Consider the following 26,798-nt stretch of genomic DNA (forward strand, 5'->3'; position numbering starts at 1 on the left):
GTGGGAAAATAGAATTCTGGTCAGTTACACAATTTACAAGTTATATAAGATAAAATCAAAACAGTTGTTAGGAGAAGCAAAATTATTGCTACTACTAATACCCGACAGAAATTTCTCCCTATGGTCCTCATAAAACCAGCACCATGTAATGTACTGGCTTATATCCTCAACCACACTCTTAGAGTAGACAAAGTGACAAGTTTCATAGTGTTGTTGACATGGCTCTAAAACAACATTTCAGTAAAGGCAACTCTATAGGAGTCAATACAACACCTTCCAGGTATGCAGCTGTCTTCTGAATCCATCATATCCAGGGGTAGATTTAAAAGCATCTGGAACAATGGATAGATTTCATCTTTTATTCAATCCTTTCTATATATTCTTTCTGTCTGCAGAACTTTTGATGAACATTAGGAATCAATGAGTTTGTAATTATATGTTTTAGCAAGCATTCAATGCAGACTAGTTATTGTCCTGGTCAAACAGACCTACACATTTCACCTGATAGTTGATCTGGTGGAGGGTTTTTCATGTCTTAAGAAAATAAAATAAAGAATCAAAGGAAAAATCTACACCTAAATAAAAGTCCAATTTTTCTCAAATATTAACTCAGGGACTAGTCCAGTCCAAACACTCAGAAAGTCTGTCTCAAACATATACAACTGAAGCCATGAACTGTATAGAAATGTCATAGGTCATGTAATAAGGCTTAGCTTCCAGATAAAGCCTCCTAATTAGACACTCAAAGAATGATGAAAATTTTAGCTCTTCTATTAAATTAAATTTTGAATTTTTGTTCAATCCAAATCCCACTAAAAACAATGTTTTAATAACATTTAATAATGTTTTCTGAAAGAAAACATTAAAGATGACTTGATCCAACAACCCAACATGGTATATAACATGGTATTTAATAGATAATAAACTTGCATCTCAAAGAAGGGCAAGAAGTAAAATCACTCTCACAAAATCTGAAAAGTTACACAGCTAACAAACAAACACACACACCCAGTTCTTTTTTTCATGCCATTCATTGACGACTCCTCAATCTATGGGAAAAAAAAATGGACAAATGGTCTCAACAATCTCAAGGAAACCCTGTGCTCACTTCCTCTCATTTGTTATAATTCTTCTTGAAAACTGGAATTCAAGGAAAGAACTTTAATATCTCAATTCATGTTTTTCCTTGCTTTCTTTTCAAGGCTAATATAGTATCACATTGAAGTCAATATGATTTTCATGGCTTACTCTGGAGTAAACAAATCATTGCAATTACCATATTGCCATAAAGAGACATAATTATCTTATAAATGCATCCTTTGATTAACAGAGGGGGAAAATAACTGATCCTCAAGGCTAGCAATATATTATTGCAGTGACATACCAAGACAAGATGTGGAAGACCAGAAATTATTTGATTAGCTGCTCTACTGTGAGTACTCAAACCTATGAGCGCTACCCAATCAAGCCACTGTGGCTTGAGCTGTAAGTCTTTCTGCAGTCCTCTGGGTCACTCTGTAACAAGAGCTACTACTTTGCCATCACGGTCACATCACATACTCAGTCTCTGAAGCTCTGCTCGTAGTTTCATTCTGCTCTATGTCTCCCCTAGGAGCACCTTCATTTTAATATAAATAGAGTGTTTCATCATGCGATGGCAAAGAATCATGGAAGGTATGACTCTCAATATTACTGGACACAATACACACAGATGAATTCCAAAAGAGGTCTAAAAAGGCAAAAAGAAAACAACAAATTTATTAAAAATGCATTAGTATTATATATCTAAGTATAATGCAAGCCAAATGTCTGTAATAGCCAAGAGTAAAAACTAAACTGCAGATGAGGAAACAATTTTGTGTTTGTGGATACTTCCAGGACATAAAGTAGCAGTTATCTAACAGATCCTATATCTCTTATTCATGTTTTAAAAAATCAGATTACCTTCATGCTTACCTGAAATGAGGTGGTTTTAGATCCCTAGTAACTGTTTAATGCAATAGTATGTCCTTGAATTTAGGACAGTTAAAAATATTTTCTGAGACATAACAAGAAGGGTGATTCAGGTTTGCGTCATCCCTATTGATCTTCTATCCCTATTGGAGGTAGGATAGAAGTAGTCATAAATGAAGATAACCACAACAGCATTTTCGTGCCTACAAATACGTCCTTCATAAGACCTTCCAGGGGTGTCATCAACCTTCCTATAACTTCTAGTGGTCTCTTGGGTAAGTTCTTTACCCAAAGTTATTCTCTCCCCACCTTCTCCATGGCCTAGTACTGCTCTAGTCACAGAACCCAGCCCTCACTGGAGGGAAGCTACCCATCACCAATATGAAAAGGTGACCTGTTACTGTACCTGTCCCCTCTCTTCCCCATTAACACTCCTCAGTGTCAACATGTCTTTGAAAGATGATTGATTAGTTGAAATTACTTAGTAGAATCCAACAACATGAACCCATTGCTTTATTTTTATTTGTAGGACACCACCAGCACCCTCCAAAAGAAAAAATATAGATATCCTCTGTTTTTTTTTTCCACAGAGCTAAGTTCTAGAAGATGGAAGTATATGCAAGACCATCAGACTCAAAAACCTTTCTTTACAGAAACTATAAGTCAGCATCCAAGAAGGTAAGCCAGGCAAATACCTTAATTATCTCCTTTACAGGCACCTTGACATCTACCTGCAGGTTTTCCTCTATCCTTGCCCCAAAGTTGAACACTCTAAATTTTGGGGTTTAGGTATTTTTTAAAATTCATTTTTACTGTTTGTTTTCTGGTTAAAAATATCAAATTGAGTCCCAATGTCCTCCTCTCATTTTACCCAACTGGAAAGTTGGTGACATGTAACAATGATAAATGGTTCTCAAGGCTGGTGTACCTCTTAGGCTTCCTCTAGAGGTGTGACACATATGTTAGTTGTCTTTCAAACTAAATTATAGTTGTTTTATTAGTTAATATCTCTGTTGTCCAATGCATTTATAATACAAAATTATGATTACCATCCCCAACACATATTTTATACATGCACACTTCAAAATCACATATGATACTTTCTTCTTAGTGGCTCATGGAACCTTCTCCAAAATAAACCATATTATATCATATCTTAAACAACAAAGTAATTCTTAGCAAATACAAAAACAAAAACAAAAAAAAAAACCTGGTATAACTCCTTGCATATTATCAGAACATAATGGAATGAAATTAGAAATCAACAAAACAAAACACTACAGAAACTATATAAACACATGGAGATTGAACAATAGTCTTTTGAATGATGAATGAGTGATTGAAGAAATCAAGGGAGAAATTTAAAATTCTTAGACTCAAATGAGAACAGTGATATATAACATACCAGAACATCTGGGACCTTATGAAGGTAGTTCTAAAAGGAAAGTTTATAGCTATAAGTGCCTACATAAGGAAATCAGATAGATTCCAAATAAATGACTGAATGTTGTATCTCTAAGTGCTTGAAAAAGAAGAAAACAACAATTCCCAAGCCAGTAGAAGAAAGGAAATATTTAAGATCAGGGCTGAAATCAATGAACTTGAGAAAACAATACAAAGGATCAATGAAATAATAAATAAAATTGATAAGCCCTTAACCAAACTAACCAAAAGAAAAAAGGTAGAAAAACTAAATTAATAAAATTAGAAATGAAAAAGGAGAAAACACCCAAACATCTCATAAATCCAGCAGATTATTAAGGACTATTTTGAAAACTTATGTTCTAATAAATTAGAAAACCTAGAAGAAATGGATACATTTCTAGGCAAATATGATCTGCCAAAACTGAATAAGAGGACAGAAAACCTAAACAGATTACTAACTTGTAACGAGATACAAGCAGTAATAAAAAGCCTTCCAACAAAGATAAGCCAAGTACCAGATGGATTCTCAGCTGAATTCTACCAAATCTTTTAAATAAAAACTAATGCCAATACTTCTCAAATTATTCCATGAAGTAGAAGGGGATGAAACACTTCCAAATTTATTCTATGGAGCCAGTATCACATTCACACCAAAAACAGATAAGGACATATCAAGGAAAAAAACACTACAAACTAATATCCCTGATAAACTTAGATGCAAAAATAATTAATAAAATATTAGCAAAACTTGTTCAACACCATATTAAGAAGATTGTACACCATGACCTAGTTGGTTCTATCTCAAAGATGCAAGGATTATTTAATAGACACTAATCAATAAATGTAACTCATCACATTAACAGAATTAAGGACAAAAATCACTTAGTAATCTCAAGAGATACAGGGAGAGATTTGACAAAATTCAACACCCATTAATGATTAAAAAAAAATCACTGAAGAAACTAGGGGTAGAGGAACCTACCTCAGTATCATAAAGACTATGTATGAAAGACCAAAAGCCAACCTCACTGTCAATGGCAAGAAGCTGAAATCATTTCCTTTAAAATCTGAGGCAAGATAAATATGTCACTCTTGCCCCTCCTATTTAATATAGTGCTAGAAATTCTGGCCAAAGCAATTGGTCAAGAGAAGGAAATAAAAGGGATAAAAATGGGAATGGAAGTCAAATTATCACTTTTTACAGATGATATGACCCTATACCTAGAAGATCCAAAAAACTTCACCTGAATACTGCTGGAGCTAATAAACGAAACTGGCAAAGTAGCAGTTTACAAAATCAGGTTACAAAAATCAATAGTGAAAAATGAATCTGTTGAGAAAGAAATCAGAAAAAAAATTACATTCACAATACCCACCCCCAAAATACCTAGGAATAAATCTAACCAAGGAAGTGAAAAATCTTTACAAATATAGAGCATTTAAGAAAGAAATTGAAGACAACCTCAAAAGGTTGAAAGAACTCCCATGTTTATGGATAAAAAGAAAAATACTTGTTAAAATGGCCATACTGCCAAAAGCAATATACATATTCAATGCAATCCCCATCCAAATACCAATGACATTCTTCATAGAACCAAAAAAAAAGTCTTAAAATTAATTTGGAAGAATAAAAGACCCAGAATAGCCAAAGCAACTTTAAGCCAAAAAAAGCAGTGCTGGAGGAATAATAACACATGACTCCAAATTATACTTCAGAGCTATAGTAACAAAAACTGCATGGTGTTGGCATTAAAATCAGTCACATAGACCAGTGGTACAGAATAGAAGACACAGACACAAACCAGCACAGATACAGTCATCTGATCCTTGACAAAGGTTTCAAAAACACACATTGGAGAGAAGACAACCTCTTCAACAATAGTGCTGGGAAAACTGGTTATCCATATGTAGAAGAATGAAATTAGACTCTTCTCTCTCAAAAACCCTAAACACAAAACAACTCAAGATGGATTAGAGACCTCAGAATTAAACCAGAAACTATACAACTCCAAGAAGAAAATGTAGGGTCAACACTCCAGCATATAGGCACAGGCAATGACTTTCTCAATAGAAATCCTAAAGCTCAGGAAATAATGCCAAGAATTAATAAAGGGAACAATATCAAATTAAAAAGCTTCTGCACATCAAAGAAAACAATTAGGAATATGAAGAGAGAATCCACAGAATGGTAGAAAAAATCTTTGCTATCTACTTTCCTGACAGAGGATTACTATCTAGAATATATAAAGAGATAGAAAAACTTTACAACGAAGAAAATAATGACCCAATTAATAAATGGGAAAATGAATTAAACAGACACTTCTGAAAAGAAGAAATACAAATAGCCCACAAATACATGGAAAAAATGTTTGACACCATTAGCAATCAGGGAAATGCAAATCAAAACTACACTGAGATTTGATCTCACACCAGTCTGCATGGCAGTTGCCAAGGTTACAAATAATAATAAATGTTGGAGAGGATATGGAGAAAAGGAACATTTTACGCTGTTGTTGGAACTGTAAATTAGTAAAACCACTAAGGAAATCAGTATGGAGTTTCTTTAAGAAACTAAGCATGGAACCACCATATAACCCAGGTACACCACTCCTTAGTGTTTATCCTGAAGAATTAGTCATCTTACTACAGTGATACATGTATACTCATGTTTATGGCAGCACAATTCACAATAGCCAAACTATGGCTAGGCTAGGTGTCCGTCAATGGATGGCCAGATTAAAAAAAATGTGGTATAGATATACAATGGAGTTTTATACAATCATAAAGAAACATGAAATTGTCACATTTGCAGGAAAATGAATGGAACTGGAGACCATCATGTTAAGCAAAATAAGCAAAACTCAGAAAGTTAAGGGTCATATGTTTTCTCTCACATGTGAAAGATAGAGAGAAAAAAGGATAACAAAGTTAGGGGTGGATCTCCTAAAAATCCAAAGGAAATCAGTGGGGGAAAAGGACCAAGGGGTCCCATATACTAATATGGAACAACAAATCCCATGAATATGTAACAACAAACCCCATCAATAGGTACAAATTTAATGCCCCAATAAAAAATGTGGAAAAATATAAATAATCATGTATGAGTTATTGATTTACAAATGATGTTTTCTTCATTTTGAAAATAAGTTAAACATTGTTCTCTATCCCTTTTATTTGTGACTACATTTAAATCAAAAGAAACAAAAAGTAGGATGTTTGGTGTACCCATCTTTATATACATTGTTTTTTTTTAGTCCAGTAAGTAGAAAAGGTAAAAAAAAAAAAAAAAGTAATGTGAAATCTAAGCAAAAGAAAAAGTAATGTGAAATCTAGCAAAACAGAAACATTCCCAAAACAAAAGCTATCATTTTTATGTGTCTTATGTTCTGATCTTTTCTTTCTCCCATTTTAACCCCTTTTGAATTTTTTAAATGACTGTATTTCCTACTAATTTTGTTTTCCTGTTTTAAAATAGCTATTAACAAAGTGGTAACGCAAAAGGCAGGGAAGATTATTGTTATTTTAAAAGTACATATATAATTCCCAAATCATTTTGTTTAATTATTACCTGATTATTTCTGAAGAAATAGTGTTATATTAATTTGGGGTTGCATACTGGTATTTGGGGGGAGGCAGAATTCTATCTTGGATTTTACAATTCTGTAACTTAAACTTTTAATTCTATAATGTACTTATTCCTATACAAGAGAGATGAATCATAACTCTCCTTCAATATTTTTAAGTATAGAGAATTACATATGAATAAATTCCAGCATAGAATATTATTTACTTCATGTTTTACGTTTTATAAACTACTATTTCTTTTTCATCAATAATAGATAGATGCTTATTAGTCCTTGTTCCCTTGAGGTGCCTATTTTAAGTTATTCTTTATCTTCTAACTATCTTATAGTGTTCTTGTAACAATTTTATTAAAAATCATTTGTGATATATTGAAAAGTAGAGCCAAAATGTTTTCCAGCTCCTTTTCCTCAAAGCATTCCACATCTTGATGGATTCTACCTTTCTCAATCTGGTTGGACTTCTGACTTGCTTTTACTAATGGAACATGGCCACATTAACAATTCTTGAGTCTTGACCTCAGAAGTCTTACTTTGGAAAGCACATGGAGAAAGAGATCCAGCTAAGACTCAGTCAGCATCAGACCCAGATGTGTAGGAGGGTCATTTTACACATTTCATTCACACTTCAGCTACCATATGATTACTGCCCCAAGACTTCAAGCAAGACCAATAGAACTGTCCAGCTGAGCCCAACCAGCCTATAGCACTGTGGGAAATAATATTTCATTGTTATTTTAAATCACCAATCTTTTCAGTAGTTATGCAGCAAAAGTTAACTGATGGAATGTTTATAAAGAATAAGACTTGGGTATATAGAAGGCACTCAATAAGGGTTAGTTCTGATCATTTATTTCTCTATTTTCTGTTTTTGTATGCATACGTGGTAATTACTCCATTGATTTAAAACAATTTAAATGTCTCTCTTGTGTGTAGATTCCATCAAAAGAACTCAGGAAATTCAGCAGACATCTAAATAGACTAGACAGTTTTATTTTAATGTAAGTCTTTATGAATGAAGAAAATGTGATTTCATAGTTTGAACATACATATAATGTACAAGTTATAATTATCTTGCAAGGAAAATAAAACATAGCAGTAGGCTAAATGAAAAAGAAAATAATGGAATAAAAGTGTTGAAGCTTTTGGTGACAGAGTAACTTTTTTTTGCCAATTGTAAGTTCCCACATGGAAATACATGATTTAGGAGAAAAATGTAAAAAATGACATTTATTATACTCAAAAGTGACCTATATAATAATGAATTCAATATTTAATATTATGTATATATTTAAATTTTATTGGTGCAATATCATTATACATATTAGTGGGATTCATCATACCATATTCATATATGTATATAAATTAATTAAAATACATGCAATTGGGGCTGGGGATGTGGCTCAAGCGGTAGCGCGCTCGCCTGGCATGCGTGCGGCCCGGGTTCGATCCTCAGCACCACGTACAAACAAAGATGTTGTGTCAGCCGAGAACTAAAAAAAAAAAAAATAAATATTAAAAAATTCTCTCTCTCTCTCTCTCTCTCTCTCTCTCTCTCTCTCTCTCTCTCTCCCACTCTCTCTTTAAAAAAAATAAAATAAAATAAAATAAAATAAAATAAAATACATGCAATTTGTTTCCCTAAAAAACTATTCCTGAACAGGAAGGAAGGAGTGGACATATGAGCAAAGGAAGTTTGGGTCCACAATCCCATATGGTTAGAAAATGCAATATTCTATATTGAGCCTCTCCCTGGAGTTTCATAACTAAGATATTAAACCCTAAGAAGTCTTTGACAAGGGAAATCTGTATGACTGCTAGTTTAACATAGAATTTCTTTGTAACAGGCTGTAGAATACACTTCAGGAGAATATTTTTCAAACTGAAGATCATAAGCTATTAGTGGACTTCAATTTAGTAGGAAATACAGTCATTTAAAAAATTCAAAAGGGGTTAAAATGGGAAAAAGTAGAAAAGATCAGAACATAAGACACATAAAAATGATAGCTTTTGTTTTGTGAATGTTTCTGTTTTGCTATATGCATATGTGCATTTATGTGTGTGATACACTATGATATAAAAAGTATTAATTACGATTCAGGATAAAAATATTTATCTTTTTGCCTTTTAAATGAATAAAACTTAAAAATAATCAGGTGATGCTCTGAATATAGTTTTTCAAGGAAATAACATTTATTTAGTTTGTATGAATAATTTGGAAATTTATTGTTTACATGATTAAGTAAATGAATTTTTGAATATTTAGGGCCATTTTCTCCATTATAAAAATTGGTGGCAGTTTGATTAAACTTTTCAGTTTTATGTTTACCATTAGATATAAATGTGGATACTAAAATCTGTGAAGAGGAATCAACTAACATCATTTCAAGATTTCATTATAATTAGCAAATCTAAGCCTCAAAACGATTACGAATAGGACTCAGACTTCTCTAACTTTTGTGTCCTTGATCTCATCATTCAAACGGATCAGTTGGAATTGAATAATGTATTTTGAGGCTCCGTAGAGAGGTTCAGATTTTTTCTATGTACTTATAAGCAAGTTTTTTTTCATCAAGTGGGAAATGTTCTTGAACAATGCACACTTCTACCTCTCATCCTACCTATACTGTCTCACCTATGTGCTCAGCATGACCACAAGGTCAGGCTGAATGAGATCATTGAGAGTTTGTGAGGGTAATTTTAAAATACTTGAGAATGAAGGCAATATTAAGGAAAAGGTTATTATGTTCAAAGGGAAGTTGCAGCATTATAGCAAGTGCAGTTCATTATTTTTCATAAAATGTTTTCTCTGGATATGAACACAGAAGATGATATATTGATTAAACAGCTAGATTTGGATGTATCCTTTATCCTAGAAACTATGGTAAAAAAAATGTTTCAATCCCTGATTATTACTGACCTCTAATTACAAGTACATATACTTTAAGTATTTGACTAATTTAGAAGGTACTCTTCTGTGTTGTCAATAAAACACTTGTGCATTGTCAATCTTCCATATTTCTGATATGGAATTGAACTGGCAGATGAGCGTTTCTTCTTACGTATTCTTGTCACTGTGTCCCTCCTTATATAAATTACCAAAGCAGTCTACAACTCATAATAATTTGAATATAAATGTGTTTCAGTCAGACTAGAAGTGAAATGATTAAGTAAATTTTTACTTTAAGGATTTAGTAGTACCAAAGAGGGTCTGGTTGACATCCTATCACATTATTATTATTATCCTGGATATGTGCATCTTTTAGAATTACTTAGCTACTTTGGAAGTCTCATCAATTCTAGAAATAAGATAATAAATACCACTCCAGATTCAAAAGAAAGAATTCCAATTACAAATCAAGTGAACAGCTTAAATGTTACATCAGGGCTTCAACATTCTATCATGGTAGATAACTATTAACTTAAAGATAACAGGTTTGAGGCAAACCTACCATGATGTCAATTCATTCTGCTGTAATATTTGCAGTGTCTGATGAAGTGTGTCCTTGGAATTATAAGCATTTCTCTCTTGATCATTCTTCTTTATTGTACTTTTTCTTGAAAACTGTAGTTAATATATCCATCTGATTTACAATTTCATTTTGATAGTAATGATAGTCTTGCTTGCTTTGTGATGCTTTAGTGATGTCAGTGTTGGCAGACTGAACCCAGTAAACATGGCATTTTCTCAGTGTCCCTCGTGGATCATACTCCTATACCTGTTGTGTTAAAATTTTAGGTTAAAATGTTATACATACATTGTGATTATAAGAAATTCCAGTGAGGAACTCACAGAGGGTAATTTTGAGGCAATTATACTGAATGTCATGAATTCCACAAAAGTTTCTTGAAATGTTCATAAGCTTTTCTTATGTGTAGAGATGTCAGAACTCTCTCACAAGTTTGAATTTAGCACATAGACAAAAAGGTTTGTGAAACACAGCAGATTAATCTATTCATTCTGTCATCTTCCTTCTTTCTTTCTCTCTCTCTCTTTCTTTCCTTCTTTCGGTGCCAAGGATTGAACCCCGGGGTGCTTAACTACTGAGCCACATCCCCCATCCTTTTTTATTTTTTATTAGAGACAGCATCTCTAAGTTGCTTAGGGCCTCAATAAATTGCTGAAGTTAATTTGGAACTTGCAATCCTCCTGTCTCAGCCTCCTGAACTGCTGGATTACAGGTGTGTGCCACCACGCCCAGCTCACTTGGTCTTCTTTTGCACCGTTTAGAATAAGTTCTTTTTGTCAGACCCTTAGAACCTAAAATTTAATGGTTACAATAAAGCCTATGATAAATGTGAAAATTCCTGAATTTCCTACTATTTATGGTGCTACCTGGGGAAATATGTGGCTTCATAACCATTCAGATCTAGTAGAAATGATACCAAAATTACTTTCATCTATTTCTTTAGAATTTTTATGACCCTGTTTTTTAATGGTTAGATGAACATCTTTTATTTAGAATAATACATTATTTAAGTAGCACTCAAAAATATTAACTAAAAGTAATTTCAATATGCCAGAACAGGACTTTTGAGTTCAGTAGGCCAATGCAATGAAGAAGCCAGTCAAGAGAGGCTGGAACTAGGAAGCTGAGAGGTAAATGTGCCCACTGTTGGGAATCATGCACTGGAGAACAACACAGAAATTGCAAGGCGTGGAAATCCGATGCTGGGGTTATGGTAATTCAGATAATGGGGGTTATGGTAATTGAGATATTGGGCTTATGGTAATAAATGATAGATGGCAGTGATCAGGTAGTTTCCAAAGTGATAACAGGTAATACAGTATCAGAGAAATAATAATAATAATAAAAAAGCAACAGACACTCTATACGTAGAAAATTGGCAGAATAATTTGTAGTTGACCTACTCAGTAAACATTTGCTAAGCAGCCACTGTATTGTGGAAAATATAAAACAGACTATTACTGATCTTTCAAGGCCAAAATCATACCTAGGAAACCAGGTGAGTAAACAAAAATGATGATACTATGCGAACTGACTAAAAACAGGGCTTAAATTAGAGAGCTATGTAAATATATATGGTCCGTGTTGCTGGGTATGGATTCAAGAACATAGTCTCAGATCTAAAGAGTAGATGCAAGGACACAGAACTGTCCTAAAGGAACTATATGGTCATCCAAGATCAAGGTTCAAGATAGACTCTAAAGCATGGAAAAATAACATAGGAACCCAAGTGAAACAAGTGGATTTAAGGCAGGCACTGGTTACAGAAACAAGGCAGAAACCCAGTTACTAAACCAAGAGATCAGGATGGATCAGCAATAAAGCCAACTCTCTTCTGTCCCTTCTCAGAAGCTGAACTTAGCTGTGTCAAGTCCCTCCCATTAGTGGAAACTTGGATCCAAATCCTACAATGTTCTTTTGAAAATGAATAAAAAATACAGCTGGATTAAAGGAAAAATGACTGAATAACTCACTAAAAATATGTTGGCAAATAGACTCAAAATTTCCATGTCCAGAAGTGAGGTATGGGGTATGGCAGCACCTGGCCCACACATGCCATTCAGCATTGTTATAAGTATTTAGACAACACCAAATAATAGAAATAAATAAGTCAAACTTACCAATGATTCAAAGACAAATATAAGTGTATAGCATCTGATACAAAAAGATCCTTAGCAACACAATCAATGCATTTTATCTAACAAGAAGATAATGAACACCAAACAGGTGAGTCAAACAGCACCAACCAAAAGATATAAGTGAAGAGGTATTATGTATCAGGAACACATGAACAATACTTAGTTGATTTACCATATTAGCTGACAGGCATTCACCAGCCATATATAATGTAGTTATCTAAAATCCTTCATTGATAGATTGATAGTAACTGTTATTGCACCAATAATAGATGGTGCAGTCCCAGAAATGCAAGGTCTGAGGTCCAAACTATGCATAGAGAAATTAGCATTGGAGAATAGAAGTATCTATAAGTGACAAAGGAGGCAAAGATGAGAGGTATATAATCCAACAATAGCATAAGAATTAAAGGAAGATGGATATGATATTTTAGCAATCAAGAGGGAAGTAGGAATGCACTGGTACCAAATACTGCATTTCAAATCCAAAACTTCCCATTTCACCATTAAAATATGAGTACAATAAATTGAGGGCAACTTTTGAATTACATTATTATGTACTTTGAATGTTGTAACAAAGGTTGCTTAATGTGCTTAGGTAACTTCTTTTTCTTTTTCTTTTTTTTTTTATTAGTTGCTCATGACAATACAATGATCTTGACATATCATACATTTGAATCAAATGGTAACTTCTTTTCCAAGTATAGAAAATTTTTTAAAACCTAAACACATACCTTAAATGCACAGGGTTAGCAAAGATCTCGAGGCCAACAAAATCATGTACTACCAGTGATGATTTGTAATTGCTGTTCTTATAAGCGTATCTCCAATTTTACTTATGCCACTTTTAAGCTATCATTAGTAGTGAACTGTGGGATAGGACATGGATATCAAAATCCAAGAATGGCAAACTCGCAACAGTGAACAGTACTTCTCATGACAAATGTTGCTAGGCTGGACCTATCCTGAAAACAAAGAGCAAGAATCCAACATCTAGAAATTGTACAGATGACCAAGGCCAGATACATCTTCAAAACCACATTGAAGGAATAGCATTGAGTGAGTAATGGTATGATTTGATGGGAAGAGCCCCAAGTGGAGTGACCACCAATCTTACTGCTCCTAACCACCACTCATTAGCTATGTGACCTTAAACAATCACAGACAAGATCCTGACACAGGGCAGGGACATAGTAAATGTGATATGGTAGAATGAATGAATAATCCTAACTTCTAAGGCACTAATTTCCTCAAGTTCAAAATGAATTGGTTGAATTAGATGACAATGAATGTGGCCTCTAGTCTAAACTTTTCAGAGTCTCTCCCATGGCATGGGTTACTCAGACACCTTAAGACCCAGCCATTACCAGTTCAGGCCACTGAAGCCAGATGGAATGGGAACTTATTTCATAATGTGTTCCCAAGGAGAACAGAATGAAAAATAATCTCAGTCCAGCAATTGCCACCCTACAAACATGCTTATTTTGTGTTGTTTTGAGCATTGAAACCATTTATCTATTGTTCTGAGGTATACCTGCATGCAGACAGCCACAAGGCTTCAATTGCATAGTTTCAAAGTACAGATACTTATGATCATGCTGTCAATAACATATGAGCAAAATATTTAAGCGTTCATGTGTTTTTATTTTTCTTCACTTTATTTGTATAGTTCATGTATCAACCTGGCTTTCATTCCCTCTTCTTTGAAACCATAATATTTATTTTTGTTGAAATAATTTTCTGCTTGGTTTGAAAATATACTTTAGTAAGCATTAATACAAGTTAGGGGTTCGGTTTTAATGAAATCTTAAGGCAAAATAAAAAATCTTAAATCCAGCATGATTTACTTCAGAAGCATAGGTCAAATATCACACTCCTCAGGGAAATCTTTTTCCCACCATTCTTTCCTTTACTCCTTAAACATTTTGACCCTCCATTAAAGTTACAATATTAGGTGTCACTAAAACAAATAGCTTTTTTCTAGTCTCTATTGAGTCTTCCTTTCTGCTTTAACTTCTTATCTCACTTCCATCCCATCCCCATCTCCTTCATCTATTTCCATTATTTCTTCCTTTCACTCTTCCACCAGGATTTTAAGATTACAGGTTTCTGGGGCCCAACTGCCTGGGGTCAAATCCCAAACCCAGCCCTTACTAGATGTGACTGTGAGAAAGTTACTGAGACTCTCTGCACATCGGTCTTTACACTGGAAAGTGGGTGACAATATTTAATAATAGTTACCAATCTCAAAAGGTTGTTTTGAAGATTTAATGAGTTAATATTTTCAAAACCTTCACAATGATGAAAACATGTACAATGATGCCTAAAGCACACCAGTTTCACAATGGATACCTAATATTGTTGTCATTACTTCTTAAACATGCACTTGCCTCCTCTGAGTGCCTTGTTCTGCTCAAGATGCTATAGGGTTTCCATCCCCATCACTATTGGTTGTTCTTGGTGTACTTGACACCCACTTCCTCCAGTCGTATTCATATAGATATTGAAATGATCAAGAAATTATGTAAATATAACATTTCCCAGTACCATCCACCACACCCTGCCCTTCTCCTTTAGCTTATAAGGAGATAAAGCATTCTCAACATCTGCCTTCAACAGTAAACCTTTAAGGAAAGAGCTATAATTCACAGCCATGTATCTATTTGTGGCTCTGATTCTTTGTATCACCTGTGTTAAAATATCACAATATTTCAGCTGTTAATTGAAGCACTCTGGCGTCTTGAGTTATTTTTATAGTCAACTTGAGATGTCATGTGATAGTTCAGATTCATGGAAGCTGTGAGTCAGAAATTCTGTCTCTAGTTATGGTTATAACTTTTAACATGTGCTAACATGTGATATCTATAGATCATGTGACCTGTACTTATTTCTAAAATGGGTATTTGAAACACTGAACTTTGGTCATGGTAGTAACACTTTATGCTAAATAAAAGAAACACTTTAGTCTCGTAATTTTTTTTTTCCTCCTGGTACCACATGTCTTAATAAAAAACAGTCATTCTAATGTTTTTCAGATGTCTTCAGAAAACCAAGGGTATTGAACTAAAATAAGCAAATACTAGGTGAAATAGGTTTAGCAACCTTTACAAGATTATTTATAAAATGCTGATCATGAGTGAGAAAACAAAGAAAATCAATTTGTGGTAAGGAAGTCCATCGACTTTTAAAGTTCCTCCAAGAGGTAACGAATAGATTCTTTCAGAGCCTGAGAAGCATTCAGAAAGCCAGTGCATAGCAAGTGTGAACTCTCTAAAAGGCAGGCTGGAGATCCTTTTAAGTGATGTGAGCAGAGAAGCTCTTAAAATGGGGCTAATTAGCTGTTTGATGTACTTGACAGAGAAAGATGTATGCAAGCAGAGAGGAAAGACTGCAAACATAGATATCCCTGATTGCATTATTGTCCAAAACTTTAATTAATTTCTTGAGGACTATCTTTTCCATAATTTAAAATGGTTTAAAAGATGTACAACTAACAGGTTCAAAGTGTTTCTTTAGCTAATCACTTGCACTGCAGGAGGCTGAAAATTATAGAGCACATTTTACATACTCCTCAAGCCATCCAAGAATTACTTTTGTAGGCTCTGGCTTTTGCTCTTCCTCTGTTTGCATAATGGCATTGAGAAATGTGTGACTTGACTCCCCTAATATGATGTTCAAGTCCAAACAGCCACCACTGCTCTCTTTCAGGACACAGAGGTATAAATGTCTTTTGCCATGAAAATGTTTTCTTGGCTCATATGTGTTGAAAGAGATGAAAATCAGGTCCTGGTTATAAACAGAGTTAAGAGATAAACTCAGAGTTTAAAATAAAAAATGTAATCCTATACTATGTGTTACTATAAAATATAGTCCATAAAGAAAAAAAAATGAACACCAATAAGGGACAACTTTTTTAAATAAAAATTTTAATTGCAGGTTCTCCACATTCAGTAATCAAAACATAAACATGTAAACATGCAACTAACTATGAAGTTCTTTATATTTATTGTTCAATCATAATTTATAAGCATTGCCAATTTTGCTTATGTTCTCTTGGCAGTTTTTTTTTCAATTTCATGTCATTTTATTAGAAGTCATTACTATAAAATCATTCTACTAGTATATTTTGGGAAATGGCAAACAATAATCATTGGTAAAATGAAAAACAAAAATCTAAGAAATAATCACTGGGATATGTGATAATAATGACCTTAATATCTTCCTCACAGAAACTATAATGTCATCTGAGATAGTTATCCAAGTTTAGTAAGTTTAGTGAGTAGTCAAGAAATTTTATTGAAAGGAACTTTTATCAGAAATATCCAAACTTTTTGCCAAAGGCATGGATGTCATATAGTTTGTGCTTGCCAATCTCTATACCATTTTTGTATACAAGCATTCATGGGAAAATTTACTAATTCATCCAACAGATATTTATTGAGGATACACTCGGTGTCTTATTTACAAGGAATACAACAGAAAAGTAAACTCAAGAAAACTTCCTTCATGTATCTCTCATGATAGTTGGGGTGTAAATAAACAATATAAATCACCAATCTAAATATTGCATCAGAAGGTAATTTGATAAGTGGAAGACAAAGAGCAGGGTGATCATTGTGGGCTATGACCCACTGGAATTTAAGAGAAAGATGGCAGGCCTTGACCAAGGAGTAACAGGATCAGATCAGCATTTTAAGACTCATTCTTACTGCTGGGGTAAAATTATTCTAAATGTACAAGGGTGGAAATAAGAAGATCACTTAAAAGACTACGTTATAGTGATCCCAGCAAGGGAAGATGGTGATTTAGGCCACCATTCAATTGGAGTGGGGAGAAAAAGAAGGGAACAAATGGCTATGATCCATGGGGGCTGGGTATGGGCAGGAAGATGAGGCTTTCCTTCTGTGCCTTTGATCTTGCCCTTTATCATCTCCTTCTGGACTGGGTTCCATCAATTATCCCAGGCTATCAATCTCTCCCATTCTCCCACCTTCTTTCCTAAACAGACACAAACTTTCTCATTTGAAAAAACAATGCAGTGCTGGGGTTGTGGCTCAGTGGTAGAGTGCTCGCCTGGCACGTGTGTGTCCCTGGGATCCATCCTCAGCACCACATAAAAATAAATAAATAAAGGTATTGTGTCCAACTACAACTAAAAAATACATTAAAAATACATTAAAAAGAGCATTAAAAAAGAGAGAATACATATTTTTCCCCCTTTGGCCTTTGTAAATGTCAGGGAAGAGGTTATGTTTGAGTTGAGAATTAGAGAATGAGTTAGAGTTTAGTAGGCAGACAAACAAGAAAAATCCATACTAAGATAATCACAGCAAGTACTATGCACCCCAGCTTGAAAAGGCAGATATTCAGAGAGCTGTGAGTAGCTTTAATTTGCCACTACTGGACTATCCTGGGACAGGAAGAGGTAGGCAGTTGGAGATGAAGGTGCCACGCATCATTCATAAACACTGCTCTCCAGAGTTTGATGTTTATGACTATGTATTAGTGTGTTGGGGTGGAGAGAGCAGCAAACAGCTCACACTGGTGGAAAAGGTGGAAAATGTTGCCCTGAGAATCTCATCCCATCAGAGCAGAGGAGGATGAGAGTGGCCCCATCAGGTCCCTGGATATGCAATAGCAGCAGGCTTTTCTTAGAGGGGATGCTGTCAATAACACAAGTATTTCAAGCATGGCTTGGTGTCTAAATTTAAACAATTCTACAAAGAAGAAGAGGCACTTGACTGCTTTCAGGGTTCAGTCTTGTGATCAAAGAAAGCAATTCTCCCTAATAAAAGTGATATTTTCTTAGGGTATCCTAGGCCCTAACACAAGGAGATTTTCAAGGGACCCAAGGAGATATATAAAGAGATATTTTTAAAGAAGACTGGATCTATATTTTAGAAAGATGCTTCTGGAAGTAAGGTGGATTAGATAGGATGAAGCTAGTTACATTGAGAACTAGACAGGGGCTATTGCAATACTTCAGACAAACATGATGGAGACTTAAAAATGCAACAGGCCAACCCATGGCCATCCATCAGTATAATATACAAGTGTTGGTTATAAGCAAGGAGACATTTGGAAATAAATTTTGGAGAGGAAAACCTAACAATGGGAAATCCTGCTAGCATCCAACTTCCTTAATAGTAAGAGGCTGAGTACATTAAAGTAGCAATTTATTTGATGGGCAATTGATATCTGGCAGGCTAGTGACAGCCTTGTTGCCAAGAGAGCACGGTTCCAGTCTCAGCCTGTGACTTTAAAAACTTCACTGGGGGAAAAATTACAGTCAAGCCAGCAGCAGCAGGCCATGGCCTACGGCACAATATGCCGATAACTAAGTCCCAGGGAAAACTGATTTGTAGCTTCTGATCACATGCGCTGAGAGCCGCTGCTATTGACTAGTTGTGGTTCATCGGGATGTAGATCTATCTTGGCTAACAAGAAAGCACTAGAGGTCTTCATTTAGCCACTGAGCCCTGTCTCCGGGGACTGTGTGCAGCTGTCTTTACCTTCCTACCAATCAACACATCAAAAGCTGCAGAATATATTTTCACTTTCAAAAATGCAAACTGCAAGCAAGATAAAGTTGCCAAACTAGACTTGAAAAGGGGTGAATGATTACAGCACGGCTCCAGATATAAAGAATAAATCATGTGTGCCCAGTTGGAATTTTCTTATACGTGTCAACAAGAAAGATAACTGAGTCTGTATCCGCAAGACAGCCACACCATATTAATTTGACTAGAAAGGATTAAAACCATTTACATTGGATTTCTTACTTGAATAATTCTAAGCAGCACATCTCCTCAGAATTTCTCACTGAAGATAACTGGTTATAATGAAATTATTAGAATATTCATTTTAGTAACCCTCAAATAATTACTTGGCAGAGGGTTTTGTGTTTTTTTTTTTCTTTCCACTCCATCTGTATAAAGGCAAGAATACATTTTATTTTTTCATTTAATTTGGGCACGTTTTTCCTTTCCTGGGAGTTTGGGCCTTTGCTAGAAATAAACTCCAAATCTTTAAATGTTTTCTCAAATTATCAGTTCTTTTGACATTGATTTCAATATCATCAAGACCTTTCCTCCCAGATGTTTTCCAGGAAGACTTAACTCACAAAAGGTCAACGTTGTTTCCCTGCTTTCAAGGATCATTTAGTTTCCACACTCTTGGTTTGGGATGTGTGCAGGTGCATGAAAAAGAGAGAAGGTTACCCTTTGGTAAGCTCTATTTAATTCTCTAAAATGAGTGAAAGGTCATGCTGGGGAACCAGGCTCCCGATGCATTTTAAGTAAAAGCCAGTTGCTTTAGCTTGAAATTCCAGGTGGCCCAGTAAGGACTGGAATGCACAGTTTGGACTGCTTCCCTTTCAGTCACCTCTTAAGGGAGATGCCACTTTGATTTACTGGACTGACAGTGGCTTCTCCTGAGCTGCAGGCAGGGCAGGTGCTGGACTGCCACATCAGTGAATGCCTCACCACGGGCTGTCAGTTCCCCAGCTGGGAGGCATTCCACTCTGCCTCCCAAACTGTCTTAGAGGCAGCTCCTCACAGCATTGCTTCCTGGCTCCAGGGAAACATTACTATTACTTCACTATTTCTGATATTGCCAAATTGACGGTTCATGAAACCACAGTGTGCCCCAAATTCACTTTCATTGTTCCCCGAATGTAAAAAATAAGCATTAAAAACTGATTTCATTAGACATTGTTGAGTGATGCAAGGACAATTTTAAAAAATTGTAATAGAACTAAAGTCATATGTAGATTCAACATACAAACATCAGACCTGCATTTTAATTCAAACAGCTTGTAAATTTCTTCATGTAGATTTCTAAATAAACTCTGGGTCTCATTTAATCTCCTTTATGAAAAAAAATCAAAGTTAATAGCTTTTCAAGTCCATTCATTCCACAGAGGTTCCAAAAAAGCTTAAAAGAATGTCTATCTCCACTGAAAGACCAGACAACACATAAACTAAACTTGCAAGACATGCCATTTTACATACCTTTGTAACATCCGGATTAGACTATGACAGTGCCTACCTCCTGGGGCAATTCTTACAGACCACCCAGGAAACCCAGCCACTGCAGAATGCAGCCAGTCTATTGATTTAAGAATGAAGAACACTGCAATTGTGTCTATGTTATAACATCAACCTGTTTACTTAGAGCACAATTAAAACCTGAAAAATAAAATTTAATAAGTAAAATTTGACTTCTCTAGAGTGTGGCTCTTTTGGAAACCGATTTTTTACCTTCTGTCCTTTGTGCCATTGTGGTTCTTGTAAATCAGGACTTGGTCCAGCTGTGTCCATATATACAGACAACTCAAGGGCTTCAAGTGTCTAATTTCATTTAATGCAATACCTAATATAAATAAAATCCGTATAGTGAAGCATAACTATTATCACCTAAGTAAGCACATTCTATCTATTTATATATAAATTTAAGTAAATAAGTGAAATATGGAAAGCTTATTAAGATCTATTGTCAGTGTTTCTCATACCCATGTGGGTTTTCTTTGTTAGCTTAGTTAAGGTCAAAGGTCATAGAGTTTGAATAGAAAGTAAGCTTTCACTTAACATTTCTCTAATAAACAAATTATAGGTTTTCAGTATTGTAATCTTTGTTCTCCTCCTTAAAACATTACCTCTTCTGCACAGTAATTGTTAGAGCCAACTCTCTGAACTAAGATGCAGGGAGCTGGTGTCTTTTAATTGGTTATTATATCAATTCAAGATTGTCTCGCCACCATCACATGCTTTACAGAAGATCCCAGCAGCATCTACAAGAAATGGAGTCTCAGAATCTGTACTTAGATGTCAGATCTTAGTATTCACATGCAACTACAGAACTGGCCCCCAAAACAAGGCAATTTATAGTCAGAATTTTCCAGTTATTTGGAGAAATAACTGCATAATATATCATGTGATATTGTGGTGATCTCACAATATGGTGGCCATATAACCTCACCCAAACCAAGACCACTTGAGCGAGAGGGAGAACTGTGGGGTCCATGCAAACACATAAGCAGTCTCTCTACAAATAACTTCTAAACTCCTCCAAAGATATTGCTTTCCTATGGTGAATAATTTACTTCATTTTCATGTTAAATTTAGAAACAGAAACAATGATCCAATTACCACTCTAATCCACCTAACAATCTAAATATTACCAAACAGATTCCCAAACCACTCTAATCCACCTAACAATCTAAATATTACCAAACAGATTCCCAAATCTCTGTTTTCTCATATCTTTTGCAAGACACCACAATAAACATTTGGCTTCCATAATCTCATTTTTACCTTTTAAAATAACTATTTTTAGAATTCTATGATTTGAAAACATTTTCATTGCCTTAAATTGCTCCCCAAAGTTACAAATAAAATTATGAAATAAAATCAGTGGATATTCTTGAATTTTAACCAATAAGAAAGGCAATTTGTAGTCATGCAATACTATTTCACATAATAACTTGAGTGACAGCATGTGTGTCCAAGCCTGTGTTTGTGGAAGGGTTGAGCCTGGGAGAAGAACCATTCCCTCAGTTTTTCTTTGAATATATTTCAAAGTCAACTGTAGTAAATTTTCTGCTCCATTGTTTATGTGGGGAATGGGCCCTAATTCATTTAATGCACTTTTTACATATAAGCAAGTAGTAGAAGGAGACTGAGCTTCCAACTGGAATAGAACTGAATTTGAATCCCAGGACAATTATTTATTTTTATAACTTTAAGCAAATTGTTAAAATACTTATTCTCATTTTTCTAGTTTGTAAAGTGGGGACTATAATACCTGTAGTAGGCACAGTGGGCACTAAAATAATTATGCTGGACTACCGGATATAAAAATAAAATACACTCTGCTACACGATACGTAATTTTGAGCAAATGATTCAGAAGACATTTCAGCATCTTATAATATTTTGTCAAGCATTGTTATGATCCTTCATTTTTAATATACTTTTAAGTCCCAGCTTAAAAATATGATTTTAGAAGAGAATGCTAGAAAGGTTCTTATTTCATTATTTAGTAACTTGGGAAATTTCTGTATTGTAAACAAATTAACAGAGAAACATTGGTTTCTTTAAAAATACAGGTCTTTTCTTCTTGTGATAGGTGAAACCTTGAATTAGAAATCATTAGAAACTTATTAGAATAATGTCTATAATCTTAGACAAATTAAATCTTTCCAGACCTTAGTTTCCTCCTATGTAAAGGATTTTCAACAGGTAATCTTTTAGGCCTTTTATATAGCAAACTTCATTATATTTATTACTTTTATTTTCAGGGAATAAGCAGATCAAAATAAAATTTCAAAACTATTATTTTCTAACTCTTCAAAACAACCATTTCTGCCACTTGGAGTAGCAACAGGGAAATAAACAGGAGGTGAAACAGCTGAGCCAAAAGTATTCACTTACGTTCTGTATTTTTTCTATAAAATCAGATTGAAAGGGATAGAAGTTAGGGAATCAACATGAACAGTAGTGAGCTGGCCTGATTTTTACAAAAAGAAGAAGAAGAAAAAAAAAATGAAAAAAAAGCACCATTAATCATAATGGCCCCGACTGCAACTTCTTGATAGAAGACTTATCTCGCACCTTCTTGGTCAAAAGAATTAAAGGTCGTGGGTCCAACCTTTTCCACATGTGCTGCATTCCACCTCTGTTAAAATCCTGCCTTTTGTGTCCAATTCAAAAATCTTCAGGAAATGACCCAGGGTGCATAAGGAAGATGGTCTTCTATTTTGCCCTCATTTCCTGCAGAAAATATTTAGATGTTTGTCTATAAAAGAAATATACATAACGTTCTGCTTTTAAAAAAAATAAGGCTAAACAACAACAACAAAACCCCATTCAATCATACACACATTGCAGTCAGTAGCTATGCTTTAGCCCACAAATCATAGTGAAAGCCGGCTTCTATCTATCTACATAACCCATAAAATTTCTTTTTAACTCAATATTGTTAGAAACATTCTATTCCAGATTTGAAAGGATTTCCCTATTATTTTCTACCCAAAAGATTAAGTATTAAATAATGACCCCAAAAATAGATACCGCCTTGTTTGTTAAGGAGACCTGTCTTACACTTTCCTAACATTATAGCCAGATTTCACGGTCACAGGAAAACAAAACACACATAATGGAGTGGTTATTAATTCAATAAATCCAGCAGCTCTCATGCTCTGGGCAAAAGGCAAAGTTAAAAGCAGCTGTTCATTGACGACATATGGGACATGGCCAGGGTGAGTAGCTGCTTTAGCACATCATCCACCACTTTTAAGGCTGACTGCACTCAATTTCTTAGACAATCTACACACCATTTTCAGTTCTGTACCTCCATAATTTATCACAACAATCCCTCAAGCACACAGATCGGAGGGGGAAAATGAAAGCAATTTACAGTATCGAGATGAAAGTAGCTTAGCTAGGTGGATGGAGAAGACCTACTATGTAAATCATATCCACGACTTCAAGGAATGTTGACATAATATTCTGGAATTAATTTTTTCCAGCATTCCTATGTAGGTCATACAAAGGTAAATCTAGTTTCTCCTCCCTACCTCTTATATCTGGAGTTGTTTATCAATATGTTAAAGAGGAAATTGATTTTACCTCTCCCTTCTACAGGGACAATAAGAACCTTATGTATAAAACTTACCAATAACAATGAAAGGAATCAGTTGAAACATTAGCATGCAATCTTTATATATGTCTCCCAGTTAAAGGTCATAGGAAGAGAGCAATGAATAAAAAAAAAAAAAAAAAGGTAGACGCACAGACAAATAGGGATAGCAATCTATTTGAAATAGTAGTCTGGATTATTGTAAAATAATCTCATTATGTCTCCCTTTAAAATATGTCCATAAAATCTGCCTCAGATTCATATCAGGAACTACACTGATGACAAACACCTTACTATAGAACAACTTAAGGCATGAAATTTGTATATTGTCTCATAGTGTGCACTTCTGGTAAGAGTCTGTTTTTACACTGTAATGAGAATAGTATGCTGATATCTTCATCAAAATCTAGGCAACTGATTGCTTCAATGCCGACCCCCCCCCCTTTCCCTTTTCTCCTCTATCTCTTTCTCTCTTAACCTTCTTGGGTTGATTGAAACAGGACAAGAAGGAACAGTTACAAGATGAGAAAAGATATTACAAGAAAGCCAGGGTCTCAGGACTGAAGGTAATAAGAAAAGACCAGGACATGTAAGAACATCCTAGGAATCTTTAAAAATACTCTAAAGGAATCTCAATTTCCTGAAGGCATGCAAGACAGGGGATTAAGTCCTTTAATTTAGATAGTAAAGGAAAAGTTGACCTTGGAATTGAAGAATTTGCCAACATATTCACTTACATTTCTTGTTCTATAAATAAAATAAATAATTCCCTGGTTGTTGTTGTTGTTGATTTTCATTGTAGACAATTTGAACAATTAAAAATGAAGACGCACACTTGATTCTAATAATTAGGAACAACCTTAATCTCTGACTATAGTTTGTCATCAGTTGTTTATTGTTTGAAATCCATACTCGTGATTCATCTTTTTATTGTAAAGGTGTAAGAAATCATTTATTTATTAATGGTGTAAAATCGTTGTATATCATACATTTTAAATATTTCTCCTTTTCTATTTGCTTTATCACTGTACCAAGTATTTAATGACCTCTTTTCTCCCCACAAAAGCCATCATGTGGTGTTCATTGTATACTTCTAGTAACAATGCTATTGCTAAGTATTTTATGGATTAGAAAATTGAGGCATATAAAAGTTAAATGCCCTGCCTGAGGCTTATACATAGCAGCAGAAAGCTTTTTTTAAAAAAAATTACTCTAATTAGTTATACATGACAGTAGAATGCATTTCAACATATCATACATCCATGGAGTATCACTTCTCATGGTAGAAAAGCTTTTTCAAACCAGATGTTCCTTTTTCAGAAGTAGAGCTCTGCCCACTAGGTATATCACAATGTTCATGTTTTTGCTCTATCAATTTTGTGAATTATTTATTTTCTTTCAGTTTACGCCTACAACAACCCTCCTTATGATCAGATAGAGTCATCTTCATTTTTCTTCTAGTACTTTTATTTCTTCCTTTACCTTATATTTCTTTGAGTACCTATATTTTATTTTAGCAAATGGCATAAGGCATCCCTATTTTTCTAACTGTGTAGCTAATCTCATTATCTAGAAAAATTTATCTACCTATATTTTCTTTGATGCTCAGAAATTCCAACTTATCAACCTTAGAGATGTGATGTGTTTTGGTTCCACTATTTTAATTGTATGATGAGATATAACAGAGCAAGTCACCCATTCCTCTATTTTAAAGATATTTTGCATATAATTTATCTGTTAATCTTTCCATATAAATTTCATATGGAGAAGACCTACTATCACAATATTTGCAATGAATTATGTTAAGTTTATAATTTGATTTAAAAGAAAATATCTGTTCCGATGACCAAATGTTGATTCATAACACAACATCTCAGTAATTACCTTTGTTTTTTATAGTTTAAATGTAAATTTTTAAATCTTAGAAGCTAAATCCTGTTTGTTATTCCACTTTATTTGTTTATTGCTCAAATAAAAGAATTTGTGAGTTTAGGAAGAATTGATATCTCACTTAATATGTCCCTCATTTTTTACAAAAATCACATTGTTTTTCATGCATTAATAACTATAAGCTTTAGTAAAGATTTATCTTTCCTTTTGAGTATAACAACAAGATGACTCTTGTTTAGAGTTACCTTCAGATTTTTCATATAAGTGAACTTTAAAATCACCCATTATTAGCTTAATGTGCAGCACACTCCTGTAATCCCAGTGGCTTGGGAGGCTGAGGCAGGAGGACCACTAGTTCAAAGCCAGCCTCAGGAATTTAGCGAGGTCCTAGGAGGTAACTTAGTGAGACTCTGTCTCTAAATAAAATATAAAACAGGGAAGAATAGAAGTCCACTGGATTAGACAAAGAGAAATGAAGGGAAGGGAGGAGGGTTGGGAGCAGAAAAGACAGTAGAATGAATCAGTCATAACTTTCCTATATTCTTATATGAATACAGGATCAGTGTAACTCCACATCATGTACAACCAGAAAAATAGGAGTCATACTCCATATATGTATGTCAAAATACATTCTACTATCACATATAACTAAAAAGAACAAATGAAAAATTACAAAAGAAAGGTTGGGTATGTGGCTCAGTGGCT

The 26,798-nt window shown here is 34.4% G+C and overlaps 2 long non-coding RNA genes across 2 annotated transcripts in view; one reads left to right on the top strand and one right to left on the bottom strand.

Moving 5' to 3' along the window:
- LOC124102563 (uncharacterized) overlaps nt 1–26,798 on the top strand; it is an 85,989-nt gene that overhangs the window by 35,896 nt on the left and 23,295 nt on the right. The window contains exon 2 of the long non-coding RNA XR_009228138.1: nt 2,544–2,631. This is a non-coding gene — a long non-coding RNA (uncharacterized LOC124102563). The remainder of the gene's footprint in view (nt 1–2,543; nt 2,632–26,798) is intronic.
- The window catches only part of LOC124102561 (uncharacterized), a 70,614-nt gene continuing 51,752 nt past the window's right edge, over nt 7,937–26,798 (bottom strand). Inside the window, exons 5-8 of the long non-coding RNA XR_006854903.2 lie at nt 23,123–23,335; nt 20,826–20,937; nt 10,412–10,678; nt 7,937–8,452 (exon numbers count right to left, since the gene is read on the bottom strand). This is a non-coding gene — a long non-coding RNA (uncharacterized LOC124102561). The remainder of the gene's footprint in view (nt 8,453–10,411; nt 10,679–20,825; nt 20,938–23,122; nt 23,336–26,798) is intronic.

The sequence above is a fragment of the Marmota monax genome, unplaced genomic scaffold (assembly GCF_021218885.2).
Source record: "Marmota monax isolate L192 unplaced genomic scaffold, Marmota_monax_Labrador192_F-V1.1 WCK01_AAM20220418_F8-fsc00002, whole genome shotgun sequence".
NCBI classification, from domain to species: domain Eukaryota; kingdom Metazoa; phylum Chordata; class Mammalia; order Rodentia; family Sciuridae; genus Marmota; species Marmota monax.